Here is a 16030-nt window from a genome sequence, read left to right as displayed (position 1 = left end):
CATTAGAGATTCACACACACCCCCTTGCAGGTCATGAGACTGCCTCACCCCACCGTCTCACCCCCCCACCGGCTCGTTGCCTTTCATTCCTCAAACTCCTGAGGGCTTGGCCGCAAGACTTCCCAAGAAGAGCGCGCCTTTCTCTGCCACGCGAGGAGGCGGCGGCGGCGGCGGCGGCAAAGGAGGGGAGGCGGGCGTCTTCCAGAAAGGCCTCCTCCTTCTCCTCCTCGCACCTCCCACCCCATTCACTCGCGAATCGCTGGATGCCTGCAAGAGGCGCCTTCGCTGCTCCTCAGCCCTTCACCTCCCCGTCCGCAGAGCTGCGGCTCCGGCTCCCGAGGCGCCGCATTAAGAGCAGGGCGCACCGTTGGCGCGCGCGCGTGTGTGTTCTGTGAGGTTAAAAGAAAAAAAAGCCGGCAGGGCTGTGTGTGTGTGTTTTTGTGTTGTGTGTGTTTCTGTTTCTACATCTTTCCTGGCGAGTTTCCATTCCCTCCAAGGACTCCGGGACGCTGCCTTAGGGACCGAGTCCGCCGAGGGAGAGATGCCCTCCGGCTGCCTCGCCTTCCTCCACGCCGGAGTTTGGAAGTGATGAGAGGGAGCTTCGGTGCCGCGCAAGTTGCTTCGGCGGCGGAAGGCGGACGGAGAAGCGGCGCCGTGGCCCCCGAAGCCGCCCGCTGCGTCGCTTCCCGACTCGACTCGGCGCTGGCGAGCAACTTGGCGCATCCCTTTCGCCTTCTCTTCTGAGCCGGTAAGGAACCGATGGTTTCTTCTTCCTCCTCTGTCTTTTTCTTCCTCTTCTTCCGTCGCCGGTTCGGGAGAGCTCAGAGCGTGAAACTCTTCAGGGTCGAGGGTTCGAGTCCCGCGCGGGGGCCAAAGGTCCCTGCATTGCGGGGGGGGGGGGGGGGTTGGACTAGATGATCCTACCGACTCTACGTTCTAGGCAAGCAGTGCCAACTTGAATAAAACATCACGGGGGGGGGGAGAGGTAAGCCCTTACTGCATAATCGATCACAAGATGGGGCACCCATCTTTTTGCCCATCAACTTTTTTGGGGGGGTCAAATATTTTATTGAAGGGACCTCCTAGGAGTTGGCTTCTACGCTTCCCATGTTTTTCTTGGTTCGGTGGGTCGGTTGGTTTGCCGCTTCTCTCCTCCCCCCCCCCCCCAATACCCCTCCACCTCTCTTCTTGTTTGGTCTGCTGCAAATGCTAATGAAACCCTGTTATTTGCACACACACACGCACACACACACACAAACGAAAAGTTGGCAGGTCCGTTACTATGGGAGCACCATGCCAGTGTGGCGGCACATGGACGGCGATGCGCTCTTTTAAGCTGGGGATGGGAGTTCTTGTCATTTCTCTTCCTCTTTTTTTTTGCGCATGGATGGGATGCTAAGTGGATGCGAGCAATTGAAGTGCTTGATAGGAGCAGCATCTTTGCTGCTCGTTTAGGTAAGGTAAAGAGTGGGGCGCCTTCTGTTGATGCCGCTAGGAAGCCCTTTGGACACCCTGAAACACCTCCCCCCCCACACACACACACAAAATCACACGCGCCTCTCGCTACGAAGCAGAGAATTCCTAAGAATAATAATGATAGGCTTCTCTTTGGATTTGATATGGACCTCATAAGGCAGAAGGAAAGCCTCGAGGAGTGGGAGGGGGGTCGGAAAACTGATCTAGAGAACGTACACAGTTGGAACGAGGTCTTTCCTTGAGGAAAAGTCGGGAGAACAGGAAGAGTTGCTGGAGATGGCACAGAAACCTGGTAAAGCATGGAATGCTTTGCGCCTGAAGAAGAGGCAGTGTGCAAGGTGAATGAATGTGGGATGCTGAAGTTGAGCAGCTATAGAAAATTCAATCACAGGGTGAAACACGTTTCTGGCAAAACTATATGTATTGAAACACGTTGCATGTATGCATTGTGCATGTGCACGTGTGTGTGTGTGTGTGCATAACCTCACCCCCAAGCATTCCTGCGTGTAGCATTTTTGATTTAAAGGTTTGCATCTGGGCATAGAGGTCAGCGGTTGTGGAACGAGGTCTTGGCAGTGCTGCAATAAAATCCATATTTTATGGAGAGTTAAATGCAGTGCTTTGTAAGTGCAACTGGAGGTTCATCTATATGGTCCCCCCTGGTGACATTCAGGGATCAAGAAGTTTAATGGCTTAAATTGCACTCATCCCAGCAGCACATCTGTTACCTTTAACCAGAAAGGGAACAGGAGATGTCTCTTTATAACACCTATGATTTAAAGTTTTCTTATCACAAGATCTTAATGAAGCGCGGGGCGGGGGGGGGGGTGTGCTCTTCAGCCTGATCCAAGAGAGTAAGGGCAATTCATTTGTTTGATGCGGGAAAGTCTTAGTGCAGTTCTTGTGCGAATAGCGCACCCTTAACGGAAACTGCTATGCCTGTGTGCTCCATTCACTGCGTACTCAGACGAAACTGTGCACATGAGTAACTATGCCGTTCAAGATTACTGCTTTGGAAGTTGTGTGCAGAGCAGTGTGCTCAGTTTGTATACGGAGATCTTGTGTGCGCACAAGGGATACCAGATGTATGCGCTGTGTGTGTGTGTACATACGGAGTCTCGGCATTGCTTCTGCTTTCTTTTCTTAGAGGCATATGAGACAATGTGTACCGGGAAAGGATTGGCTGGAATGTACATTTCTGGGTTCACCAGAGACATAGATACATAGTCTTCCTCCGGTCATGACAAAGGCTTGATTCGTGGGATAGAATTTCAACAGCGTACATGGTTTCTGCCAGAAAGTGTTTGCATGGAACTTTAAGGGCCCCATACATTCGATTAGCAGCCCCTCCCTAAAAGAGTGATGTTTTACAGATCACTCTTTCTCTCTCCCCCCCCCCCCACCTTTCTTAAGAGGGGAGGGGGTTGAATGAGCCGATAACGTTCATTTGGGAAGGAGGGTGGGCTAAGTCCAGATGAGTCTGGTGGGATGAGATCAAACAGATTCCTTCACCCCTGATACAAACATAGATTTCCATCGGGCTGCCACAGTGAGAGCATCTGATTGAATTGGCTCCTATAAGCAACTCCAGTCCAGTGTCCTAATAAATAACTGCAGGACCAAGTCTCTTTATTCTGATATCATCAGGCAGGCTCTAGCACTTATCTGCTTCTTGGTTTTCAATTGCGCTGAGAGTCCTTTGGCCCAAATTTCAAGTGATTTGCGACCCAAAACTAACTGGTTACTCAGAAATAGCAGTCAGAGGCATTGGGGAAAGAATGTCTTAAAGGCAAGTGGAAATGATTCAGTCTGATGGTGGCTCCCTGCAGTTATCCTGTGCAGCCATTCGAGGCTCTTGAAAGCTGGTGCCCCCTCTAGGGACTTGCTAGTTTTTTCCGTTATAGCGGTTTTCACACCAGTTTCCTGTTATCTCGTATCTCAAGGCTAGCCATCAAAGATTATATCTATAGCTTGCCATTAAAAAGTGAGAGCAACGGAGTTTAGACCCGCATCGTTCTCTGTTAAAAATCTGCACTTCTCAGCATCCACCTCTTCACTCCTATGTCAGATTCCCAGTGAAAGTCGTCACCAGTGAAAAAGACGTTTAGTATTTCTGCAGGCTTTGACAATAAAGCATAATACATTTGGTAACTTGCATTGAATAAAATGGATCTCTCTCTCCATCTCCCTCTACTTTTTGAAACTTGCTGGAAGCTTTTCACAGACAAGTTCTGTTAACCAGATTGTATTTCTACTTCTCATAATGTCTCAGTGAGATTAGTGATTCCCCCCAAAGTGTTTCCTTCTTTTGAGACATGTGTTTTGCTTCATCATATTCTTTATATATATATTTTTGGAGTGGAAACTCTTTTCAGGGAAGATTCTCTTCCTTGCCACCCACACTCCAGTTAACTTGTTTGATCTGGGATTTGAAAAGATAATAAAGTCCAGCTCTTTATGTGACATGATAAATGGCCCGCTTTTATGCGTGGGGAACGTGTACAGTTGTTACATTTAACTATTATGATTCATCCTTTGCTGGAATATTTTACTCTTTTGCTATTTGAATGACTGTCTGACATTGATACGTTGTGCTTTTTTGGGGGGGGGGACCCAACTCCCAAATTAAAGATTATTATGAGTCCAGCATTATTTCTGCATTTCAGCTAGAAATGTGTGAAGTTAACAAAACTGAAAACATTTCCAATGCCTATGGCATCATGTTAACACTTCAAGCCCACTTGTAATACACAAATCTCATGCACTTTCATTCCACCTTCCAGTAAGTCTTTAGAGAGGGGCAGTATAAATCAAGTTGGTGCTATATAGAGAAATGGTATCAGGCCCAGCTATGGATCTTCTTCACATTGCATAAGGATTGCTGTAATTCCTATATTGATCTACTGAAATTATATATAGTACAACAAGAGGGAAGCACTCAATAAACACAGGTCAAGAAGGAGTACCTCCAAGATGAAAGCATAAATTTATGAATTCATCCAAACTAAGGGTTCAGTTGCTTAATTTATGTTTACGTCAGTAATGCAGTTTACTCCTTGGCCTGCTCTGAAATTGTGCAAGGAAGAAAAATGCTGATTTCCTTTGCATGTTGTCTTATGGTTACTGTTAGTTTACAGAAGTTTTCTCCATGTGCCTTTTTAAGCTGCTGTGCTTTTCCTGATGTTTCTAAGCAATTTTGATTTCAATAACCATTTGGTCAGAATGCTCCAGAATTGGACATACAGTTTTGGATGGGATTGTAATTCCTTTTGCTGTAGCTACCATTCCTATTGCTTATCTGTCACTGTGTATACGTTGAGTGTGCATATCAATTCACCCGACTCATTTGATAAACTATGTCCTAGCAAATCAGTCTTTTCTGCTGAGTGAGTGTGGTAGTTGTCTTTCACTTTATAGACATTGGTTATCAACTTTGGATGGTATTTTGGGGTGGGCGGGGGTGGGGGGGGAGAAGGAAAATTGGCATAAGCAATGTTCCTTGCATCATTGGTTTTGGCCCTGGTATCCCAATCTGAATGAAGTCGGGGTATGGTCCCGAAGGACAGAGAAGTGACTCACTCTGAAATGTATGGTTGTTTCAAAAATACAGTTTTTAACTCAGCGGCTGTCTACCTCATTTACCTAACAAATAAGTTTAAGCAGATTACCATTGCATTTTAGAAGCCCCTTCCCCTTTGAATACTGAATAATACACAGGAAAGTATCATAATTGTGATTCAAATAAGCAGACTGGAGGGAAAGAAACGTGCATTGTTATTTGGTAAATTACAGTTATGCTTGGTTTTTAAAAGCTTTTTTATCAAGGCATTCCCTCACTCTCATTGAGAAGTACCGTATATGTGTGTGTGTATTTTTGTACCTGTCAAGAAGGGAAGTAAAAGTTGGGCTTTTAATTTGAAACTGGATATCTGGGTGGCAATCATTTGCTCTTGGTGTAGTCTTCCTATATGGCCCTGTCCAAAGGATTTAGCTTCGCTTCCCTAAAAACCATTCGGACCTCCCCCATCACACACACACACACACACACACAAACAGACAAGGGTATTCTTCAGAGAGAAAATGTTTATCAGGGCAGCTACATTTGATCGTATAGGACAGCAAGTTTCATAACTCCTAAAAAGGCTGCAATAAAATTGTAAGCATTGGTCATTTTGATTTGTTGTTGATTTAATCAAGCACAATTCAGCAAATGTTAAGAATATAGTGTTCAAAGGAAAGATCAGTGAGACTTAACGATGGTTTGAATTCTGCTGAATCGTGGCCTTTTTCTAGTCTAAATCTTTGTGGCAACCCCCTCCCCCCAATAACACCCCCACCCCCATGAATTTTTGACTGAAATACTACATATTAGCCAAACTGAAATCAATTTTGTTTGCCAGTCTACTTTTCTTTATTGAGACACACAGAGAATGTGGGGGGAAACGTTGTGCATTGATAGACAATATTGAATGGTGGGACCATGAGGTCATGCTGGAGGTTGATAAAACTTTGCTTTCAACATAGCTGTCCCACCTACTCCTCGGGCACCATGCCTTGCCTGTAGACAACGACAGCATTCACAGATTCTTTTATATTTATTCGGTTCCCTAGAATAAGGGAACATTGAATCTATAGCATCACAACTCCTGGAAAGTAGCAAAAACTATTCCAACAGTTTCTTAACACTCCATAGATAGTGATGCTGTGTTGCTATCACTCCACCTGGCAAATTGAGGACATCCTGGGTCTTCCTTGCATCAGTAGAGCAAAACGATGAGGATACCAAAAGGACATTTATCATGACTTGTGGCAGCTACATAGTCACATCATCCTAGTTGTCCAATGCAGGTTTGGAAGATTAGTCAGCTCATCGTTTCCCTACACAGCAATTTTAGTTATTCAGAAATTATTATTTGTCTACGTAGCAATTTCAGTCTTCAGGAGTGCGTATAACATAATGCATTGCATTTCCACAAAACAACTTATCCTTATTAGGATCAAGAGTTTTCCCTCTGTCTCTCTTGTTTGGAGTTGACACTTGGTTAAAGAATTCGTAGCTGTCCGATTATATGCATTTTTAGTTGATCAAATTTGCACGAATTTTCTGATGAATAAATCAGTCATTTTGAAGAAGAGAGTAAGGTGTTTTTAAAAACAAAAACGATGTTTCATGTTGTGCATCAACAACCAGCTTAGAGGAGACACATCCTCCTATGGGTGTTGCTTGCCTTCTGTAATGTTTATAAGTGTTGCTATTAAAAATAATAATTACTATTATTTTATAATGTTGCCGAATTAATCAGGGGCAGCTTGTATGTCAAATAAAAGGGTTTTTTTAAAAATTGATTGATCTAACCAATTAATTGACTAAGTATGGAAATGCAGCTTTAATATAAAGTATACTTGTTTGCAGAGAAAGACTTCCATAGCACAGTAATAAGCCTCTGTCAGGGGTTTGTTGGCTTGCTGGTTTGACTGTTTTTGCAATCAAGTGGTGCAGAAATTTTAATAAAATAAATAAATAAAATAAGCATTGCTGCTTGTTGATCCCAGAAGTGTTTTTTCTTCATCAAGCATAATAGGACAAGATTCAGCCAGAATTAAACTGCTTTATTATTTATTTTCAGCAAGCTTACCAGGCTGCATAATTCAGTTATCCAATATTTGTTTTTAAAAGTTTTACTTATTTTTATCTGCATTGATTATGCAGGTATATTTTAACAGTTTTTTTGGATTTGAGCTGTGTTTTATTGGTGATTTTATTTCATATACGCCTTAGAGAGTCTTGTGATTAAGCAGTCCATACATTTGTAAAATACAAATTACGGAGCTTTTCTCTGACCCAGGGGTTTCAGCAGGGAAAGTAAGCAAACACACCAGAGTAAAAACACTAGGAGTTAAAAGTAGCTGGATAGTGCACTTAAAAACAAACAAACTGGGTTGATAAAAGTTGGTCTGGACGATTTTATTTTTACAAATATATATGGACAAACTCAGTTCATAATTCCTCTACCTGAAATGTGAATAAAAATTACGAAGAGGTAGCAATCTAAGGTAGTACACGGTACAGTCAGATTGTTCCATGTTTTTGAGCTCCCATAATTCAGCCCTTCCATTGTGACTCTATCAATTCCCACTCCAGAAAACTCTTTGATTTCAGGGGACGGAATCTTAACACAGAGTGACATAACACAAAAGACAGGCACTTCCTGCTCACTTGACTACTGGTTATTAAAGCCACCTATGTCCAGTAATGCATTGCTTTGACCTTTCTAAGCAGTAGGTATTAAAAACAAACAAAAAACACCTGCCCAAATGCTATTTTAGATAGCATTTTTGCTTCATGGCAAATAGATTAATGCAGGTGTTCTTTCATATAGCCATACTGGCTGACTGCATCTCAGTGTGCTTTGCTGCAGATTCCTTTTTGTCCCTAAGATTATCCTACACAACTGATTTTCTCCTCCTCCAGAGAGCTTCCCTTGGAAACTATTTTTGTTTCCTGCCTGAAGAAGGAATCGTTTCCTTCTTCTCTTTCAGGAGATCCTCAGGCCCGCAGGAGCAAGAAGGAATTACCACGAAGTACAATTTGACCAGTACTTCTCTAGTCACAACTTCCCCCAACTTTGGAGCATGGCATACTATAGGGATGATGTTAAGTTGTGGGTGAACATATCAGACGACACAGCGATTCTCCAAACAGCTCTTGTTTATTCACAGGTCAGAACAGAACTGAACTGAAGGGTTCAGCCTACCACGGGAATGTCGTTTCCCTGGTAGTCTCTCAGGTGTACGCGGTGAGAGTCGAGTTGTCTTTTAGACACTATGGGTACCAGTCTTTTGATGGTGCTCCAAGACACGATGGACAGGGCAGACCAGAACTGAACTGAAGGGTTCAGACAGCCTGCATATATAGAGCTCCAGTACAACGTAACTGTAACAACTTTCTGTAACTATCCAATCACTGAACGTCATGTTCGATCCCTTATTTGCATATGTGGACCTGAACTATCTACAGTATCCCCCTGCTGGCCCAGGGTGAGAAATTCAGTACATAACAGATGATCTCTTAAGAATAAAATGAAAGGTATGAGTGTGTGGTGTATCGGGGCCTTCACTGCAAACACTCCAATGTTCCTTCTACGGAATAATTAGTTGGATTTTCTGAGAGTTGAAGGTTGATTTGAAAGAGGCATGGTGTACCATAATGGTCCACATGGTGTGCACTCTCATCCCATTATCACCTCTGATTTTTCCCACAGGCTTTGTAGCACACAGTGATTGCAGCAGATATGGAGAATGATTTGTTCAGGATATGAACTTCCCAATCTGAAACCCCTACCCTCTGAAGCATTAAGCTAAGCATCCATCAAACCTCCTGATGTTGGCTCATAATGGCTCAGTGACAACCCTCTGCACTGTCAGCCCAGCCTGCTTTAAAAGTTCCCTTCTCAAGCCCCCAAACTAGCTGGTAAGACTGGGAACGGGTGGGAGAGAGCAAGCATCAGAGATGACCTCTGAAAGCCCAGGGTTCTTATCTGCAATGAAGACTTCTGCACCAGCTCAGAACCTGCAATGTCAAAGGGAGTCCCAGAGCTTTATTTCTTCCAAGAAATTTTCTCCTCGCGGCCTTGCCAATTACCATATTTAAATCAAAGTCCTTGGGAGGATTTCTCTGAATGATTAAAGCCTCCGTTGCTGATATGGACGGTGGGAATTTAAGATGAGACCTCGGCTCTCATGAGTCTTTTCTGCTGACAATTTCCTCCCTCCACTTTCCCAAATGTACCAAGTTGCAAGGATGTGGAAATACACCCGCAGTGTTCCCAGGAGGCCTAGCTGGGTCTTTCTAAGTTTAGGAGAAATCACAAATGTTCTCTAAAAGTTCTTCAAGGAAGCATGGAAAATATGATCCAGTTACGAATCAGAGTGGGGAATTTAACCTGTAACTGGTAGCCTTTTAAACCTCTGCCAAACTTGTTTGACTAAGGTGCCCATAGGACAGCACACATGGATTTTACAAGCACTTGTGGTCGCTTAGAGACTTACACTTGGAGCCTGGAAGGACAAATACTCAGCATCTAGTACACATCTGTTATTACATTTGAGCATACTTTAAAGGTACCCCTGCCCGTACGGGCCAGTCTTGACAGACTCTAGGGCTGTGCGCCCATCTCACTTAAGAGGCCGGGGGGCCAGCGCTGTCCGCAGACACTTCCGGGTCACGTGGCAAGCATGACAAGCTGCATCTGGTGAGCCAGCGCAGCACACGGAACGCTGTTTACCTTCCCGCTGGTAAGCGGTCCCTATTTATCTACTTGCACCCGGGGGTGCTTTCAAACTGCTAGGTTGACAGGCGCTGGGACCGAACGATGGGAGCGCACCCCGCCGCGGGGATTCGAACCGCCGACCTTTCAATTGGCAAGTCCTAGGCACTGAGGTTTTACCCACAGCGCCACCCGCGTCCCTTTATAAACACCAAATTAATTTGGATATCTCTTTGGACATTTGGATGGCATATATGAATCTGTATGTATAAATTAAATGGTGTTGATTGTATTGTTAATGTGAGCCGATAGGTTTGTTGCTTCTTTTTTCTTTTCCTTGTTCCTTTTCTCTAATAAATTTGCAATGGGGAAAAAAACTATTTAAAAATCAAACAATAAGCACAGAACAAGAGAAATAAGTGTGTACATGATGGGGAATCAGAGAACCTGTTTGAGAACTGTTGTCTGACTCCAGCTGTTCATCAATGAGAATGCTACCCCAAACATCAGTGTGAAAAATGCAACAATACCACACTGACTGCCTCATGCAGACTGCTGTCCGATCCCCAAAAACACTGATAGCATATACATCTTCCATCTGTTCAAGCTCAGAAGTTTGCCAGCCTTGCTATGTTTCAAAACAATCCATTTCATAATGCCTTTGCCTTGGCAATGCGGGGAGGAATTTTGTGGATTAATTAGACTTCATTGCCAGAATGTGTGTGTGCGAGAGAGAGAGAGAGATGAAGAAATATTTAATTATAGTCAGAAAGTGGCTATTAGATTTCATTTGCAATATAAAATATGTGCTGTATCTTTTCCAATGTTCCTTTATGCCATGTAGTGCACACACACACACACATTCAGACTTTCTGAATAAGCTATCACTGCACCTGTTTTGATACCTTAAATTTCTCTCTGTTAAAACTGACTCCTTGCGTTGGAGGCTGCAAATTAAAACTCTCCACCCACTTTTTTAAATAGGTGCTATAGAATGAGTTGTGTCCAGTGGTAGCTTTTGCCTGGTGGAAAGGACTTGTAGGGGAGATGAACCTCAAAGTTGTTGAGCTTTGGGGGGGAATGAACCTGAAAGTTGTTCAGCTTCCTGGTCCTGTTGACAAAAACCCAGACATTTTGCCGATTTTGTCATTCGAATCCTGGACATGTCCTGGAAATTCCAGACTTATGCCAACCCTATCCACTTGCTCACTTGTGGCGCCTGCAAGTTGTGGAATCTGATTCCCCTCCCCCCCATTCCTTTCAAGCTCTCGCACCTCTTAAGCTCCTCCCCTTTTTCCTTAAAAGCTGCTCCCGACCTTCAGGAACAGAATGGGATATGCTATGAAGTATAAAGGAGAATGAGTAAAAAACATGATCTTTCCACTAAGCTAAAGCCATCAGTGGATACAATCATCCCACCCTTCTCCATCCCACATGTGTGAGAGGCCAAGTGAGGGCTGCTAACTCCCCTTGGCCCTCCAGGTGTTTTTGGCCTACAACTCCCATGATCCCTAGCTAGTAGGACCAGTGGTCAATGATGATGGGAATTGTAGTCTGGAGGAGGGCCAAGGTTGAGGAAGCCTGGTATAGTGGTTTGGGAAGGGAAACTCCAGGATACAGATTTGCTATTGACAAACGACAACAAAAGCACTGTCTTTCACTTGGCAATTCCAAGCACAGCCCGGAATAAAAATCTGCTTGGTATTAAAGCAAAAAGTTGGTGGTGGTTGTGTTCCGCATGCTGCGTTCTGATCAAGATGATGCCAGCTGGGATTCATAGATGATCGCCCTGCACCGCAGAGCAGCAATATCCAGAGAAGGATATTCTGTTCTTGCTTAGCTCTTCAAAAGAATCAGGGCATCTTTCCATCATGTCTCAATGTCTTCCATGATGGAACGAGGAAGGCAATTTGCAGTTCTAGCCAAAGCAGTGGAAGAGTCGTACTGAGCCTGTAATTCGAAGCGCCCTTACTGGGAAACAGACACCACTGAACTCAGTGGGACTTATTTTTTGAATAAACATGTGTATGTTTAGGTTTCAAGAAGTTATTTTTTTGCAAACTGCCATCGTACTAGTTACCCCTGATCCAAGCTGAAAATGAAAACAAAACAGCTAGGCTGGATATTTTCATGTTTACATGCAATTAAGTCACAACTTTGCATGTTTGCTAAAGGTGAAAATAGTAGTGTTTCTTTTGTAACTTAATTTCCCCCACTTAGGTTTTGTTTTGTTTTTCATTCAAAAGCCCTCTATACATTTATATATATTTCAAGAAACAACAGCCCCAAATCATCAAGCATCACAAATTGTTACCTCCAATTGTAAATGTCCAATCTAGAGAAAACTAAAGTACAGCAAAACATATAGCACGTGTTATGCATGCTTACTCAGATGTAAATGCACTGTAATCAGGCCCCGATCCTTGATGGGAGAAATGGTGGTGGTAGAAAGCACACAACAGTGCCCCTGTTTTCATCTGAAACATGCCAACAGCTTTGCTTACTCAGAAGTAAATGGCACACAGTTTAATGGGATTCACTCTAAAGCAAGGGCACATGAACTTGCAGCCTTAGCTACCAGAATTAAAACAGAAATCTCCATCTTGAATAAGATGGTTAATCACTGCAATCCACTGTTTGATGTTTATTGGTAGATCCCGATCATCTAGCTAGCATCTGTAATGTGCACAAACTCAGAGTGGGAAATTTTTTTGACACTTTTCCCACTCAAGGCTTACCTCCCTACTTGAATGCTGAATTGGGTGATGACTTGGGGAAGGCAATTTTTTACCTCGCTTATCAATCCTAATCCTGGTTGAGCTCTTGCAAATCTTAGCTGATTACAATTAACTTGCGGGGAGATCGTCTTTGATGGCACAGCTCAGCTCTCTTGCAGAGTTGATCGTGCTCTTGTTTCCGGCAGCATTGCAGAAGAAGACCCAGTGAAGAAGAAATAACACTTTATAATGCTTCCAATTAACCAGGTCAGGAACAAACTGCAGGGCTGCAGATAATGGTTAACAAGCTGTGTGGATGTCTTCCTACCAGTACTCTGCTTTTTAAGAGAAGAAACTTCAGTTGTGGCGTGAAAGTCGTATTCAACTGAAGCAGTAACAAAAAGTTCTCAGAAATAAGAGGGAGGCCTTTGCTGAAACTGTTCACTAAAGGCAGAAGGGAATACATGGGAGAGCTCAGTTGGTAGAGCATGAAACGCTTAACCTCAGGGACGTGGGTACGAGCCCCACGCTGAGCAAAATATTCCTGTATTGCAGGGGGTTGGTCTAGATGACCCTTGTGGTCCCATCCAACTGTACAATTCAGCAGATGTGAATTAGATTTTTGGAGACTCCTAATTCAAAGTATAGATGCATGCAGGGCAGGAGAAACGTCTTAGTGAGCTTCTTTCCCATAGAGCCATTCAAAAGGGAATCATAGAATCATAGAGTTGGAAGAGACCACAAGGGCCATCGAGTCCAACCCGCTGCCAAGCAGGAAACACCATCAGAGCACTCCTGACATATGGTTGTCAAGCCTCTGCTTAAAGACCTCCAAAGAAGGAGACTCCACCACACTCCTTGGCAGCAAATTCCATTGTCGAACAGCTCTTACTGTCAGGAACTTCTTCCTAATGTTTAGGTGGAATCTTCTTTCTTGTAGTTTGGATCCATTGCTCCGTGTCCACTTCTCTGGAGCAGCAGAAAACAACCTTTCTCCCTCCTCTATGTGACATCCTTTTATATATTTGAACATGGCTATCATATCACCCCTTAACCTCCTCTTCTCCAGGCTAAACATTCCCAGCTCCCTTAGCCGTTCCTCATAAGGCATCGTTTCCAGGCCTTTAGAGTGATTGCTTTTATGGGTGGTTTGAGACTACAATCCTGTGCATTTCTCACTTTCTTAGTGACCATGCACAGGATTGAACCATTTAAGTCCCATAGTATAAATAGGGTGAAAGTGTACCAGCTTCAGGCACAACCAAGACGCAAGTGCAAAATGGGCAGCAAATGCTATATGTATTTATGATTACAATAATGTTAAATATGTTTGCTTTTTAGTTTGTAATTGTATTAAATAGGCACGCCTTCGAGAGAATTGCAACATAGAAAACCAGGCTTCTGGAAAACGTAACAGGGGCAGGAGTCCAGGCAAGGAGGCATATTTAGCATGTTACGTTTTGCGAGGAAACAAGAATTAGAAATGCGGCTGGGATCAGGTACTGCTTTTTGAACATCAGCTGCCAGCTGTTTTTCCATACCACAGCCTTTGAGCTGACTTTCTACAAAGCATCAAGCAGCAAGAGCAGTTAACCTAAACTGTGTGACCTTGGGATTTTAAGTGCAGTAGCATTGAAGTTCTGCAACCATCTTTTGAAACTCTGGATTTTACTACAGTGGTACCTCGGGTTAAGAACTTAATTCGTTCTGGAGGTCCGTTCTTAACCTGAAACTGTTCTTAACCTGAAGCACCACTTTAGCTAATGGAGCCTCCTGCTGCTGCTGCCACGCCGCTGCTGCGCAATTTCTGTTCTCATCCTGAAGCAAAGTTCTTCACCCAAGGTACTATTTCTGGGTTAGCGGAGTCTGCAACCTGAAGCGTATGTAACCCGAGGTACCACTGTATTTGCTTCCAAACCCAGCATCCATTTGTGCAAGAACAGGCCTTCAAAACTTGCTGAAAATCTCTCTCTCTCTCTCTCCTCCTTTCCCAGAAATCTCTTCCTCCTTCCCGTTACTGAAATCTGAAATGCAACTCTGCCCCACAGGACTGGAAGCATTTTTTTAAATGCTGGCCTCATAACGTGAGGTGTGCTGAATTGATAAATGCACTATCGTTTATTAATCTGCTCCAGCGCGGGGGGGGGGGGGAGGGGACACATTTATTGCAAGTTTCCAAACTTCACGAGGCCTACAGCGCAGGAACAAAATACAATAAGGCTTGCAGCAGATTGTAAGCAACTCTAGCTGATCCCTTGAAAGATATCTTTTTACCCGCTCTTTCGGGGCCTTTCTCATTTTGCATCGTGACATTCTCTCCTTTCCGCTGCCCAGAGGAATACATTTCCAGTCGTGTTGTGCTGTGTTCCCCTGTAATGCTTCTGCTTGCAAGCAACTTGCTTTTCTCTGGTGCTTAATTTGTAAAAAAGAAAAGAAAAGCTAGAGAGATGCTGGAGCACAACCTTGCTTGGTAGCCACAGGCTCAGAAGCCCTTGCCTGCTGTATCCCACATCATATTTTCAGAATTCCAGCCCGTTTTCATGTAGAGATAAGCATGTCTCCCCTAAGCCCCATGAAATTGGTAGTGCACTTAATTTTCCACAGGATCTCTTATCTGAGGTCGCACGATATGGTTCCAGTATACGCTTAATTAATGTTTCACAAGCAGAAGCACCATTTTGCAAACGACTCTCACCTCCCATCACTGTGCCGTTCTTTGATCAGAAAGTAAAACACTTGCTTTTGATTCCTGGAATTGACCTGTATTATATAAAAGGTCCTATGTGGTGATGAGATTCTCAGCTGCTCCCTGTACATGCCATAACCACCCATTACCACACACTCACCCAACATTTGGAACGACACTGAAAAACCACACCAAAAAAAAATAAAAATAAAAGAGCAACAATTAATAATAATGCAATTTGAATTTTATCATTTTTTAATTATTATTAAATTTATATTCCTCCTTTTATCCAAAGGGAGGAACACATATTTCTCTCCCTCCCTCCATTTTATCCTCACAATAACCCTGTGAGGTAGGTTAGGGAGATCACCCAGTGAGCTTTGTGGTCAGGTGGGAACTAGAACCCCCTATCTCCCAGTTATTACTCTAGCAGTCTAACTGCTATACTGGCTCTCCAGCAAGAGAGACAACTGAGAAAAGGTGAGGTGTGGGTAACAAGGGATGGAATGTGAGCAAATGCAATAGTTTGTAGTTTCCAGGGACCTTCAGGTGCTTCCCTCACTTTGAGAAGTGAAGTTAAAGGGAACAAGGCATATGGCCTTCTTGGTAGTGGCACCCTCCCTGTGGAACGCCATCCCATCAGATGTCAAGGAGAGAAACACAACTTTTCAAAGACATCTAAAGGCAGCCCTGTATTGGGAAGTTTTTATTGTTTGATGTTATACAGTGGTACCTCGGGTTAAGTACTTAATTTGTTCTGGAGGTCCGTACTTAACCTGAAACTGTTCTTAACCTGAAGCACCACTTTAGCTAATGGGGCCTCCTGCTGCTGCCGTGCCGCCGGAGCACGATTTCTGTTCTCATCCTGAAGCAAAGTTCTTAAC

The 16030-nt window shown here is 43.8% G+C and overlaps 1 protein-coding gene across 1 annotated transcript in view; it reads left to right on the top strand.

The window, feature by feature from the left end:
• Positions 1 to 245: 245 nt before the first annotated feature.
• Positions 246 to 16030, top strand: part of CDH6 (cadherin 6) — a 170383-nt gene continuing 154598 nt past the window's right edge. Inside the window, exon 1 of the mRNA XM_083449427.1 lies at positions 246 to 748. The gene's annotated coding sequence lies outside the window, so the exon portion shown is untranslated. The remainder of the gene's footprint in view (positions 749 to 16030) is intronic.

The sequence above is a fragment of the Podarcis tiliguerta genome, assembly GCF_965153285.1.
Source record: "Podarcis tiliguerta genome assembly, chromosome: 7".
NCBI lineage: Eukaryota > Metazoa > Chordata > Lepidosauria > Squamata > Lacertidae > Podarcis > Podarcis tiliguerta.
Note: the sequence above shows the minus strand (reverse complement) of the source record. Positions and strands in the feature narration are given on the sequence as shown.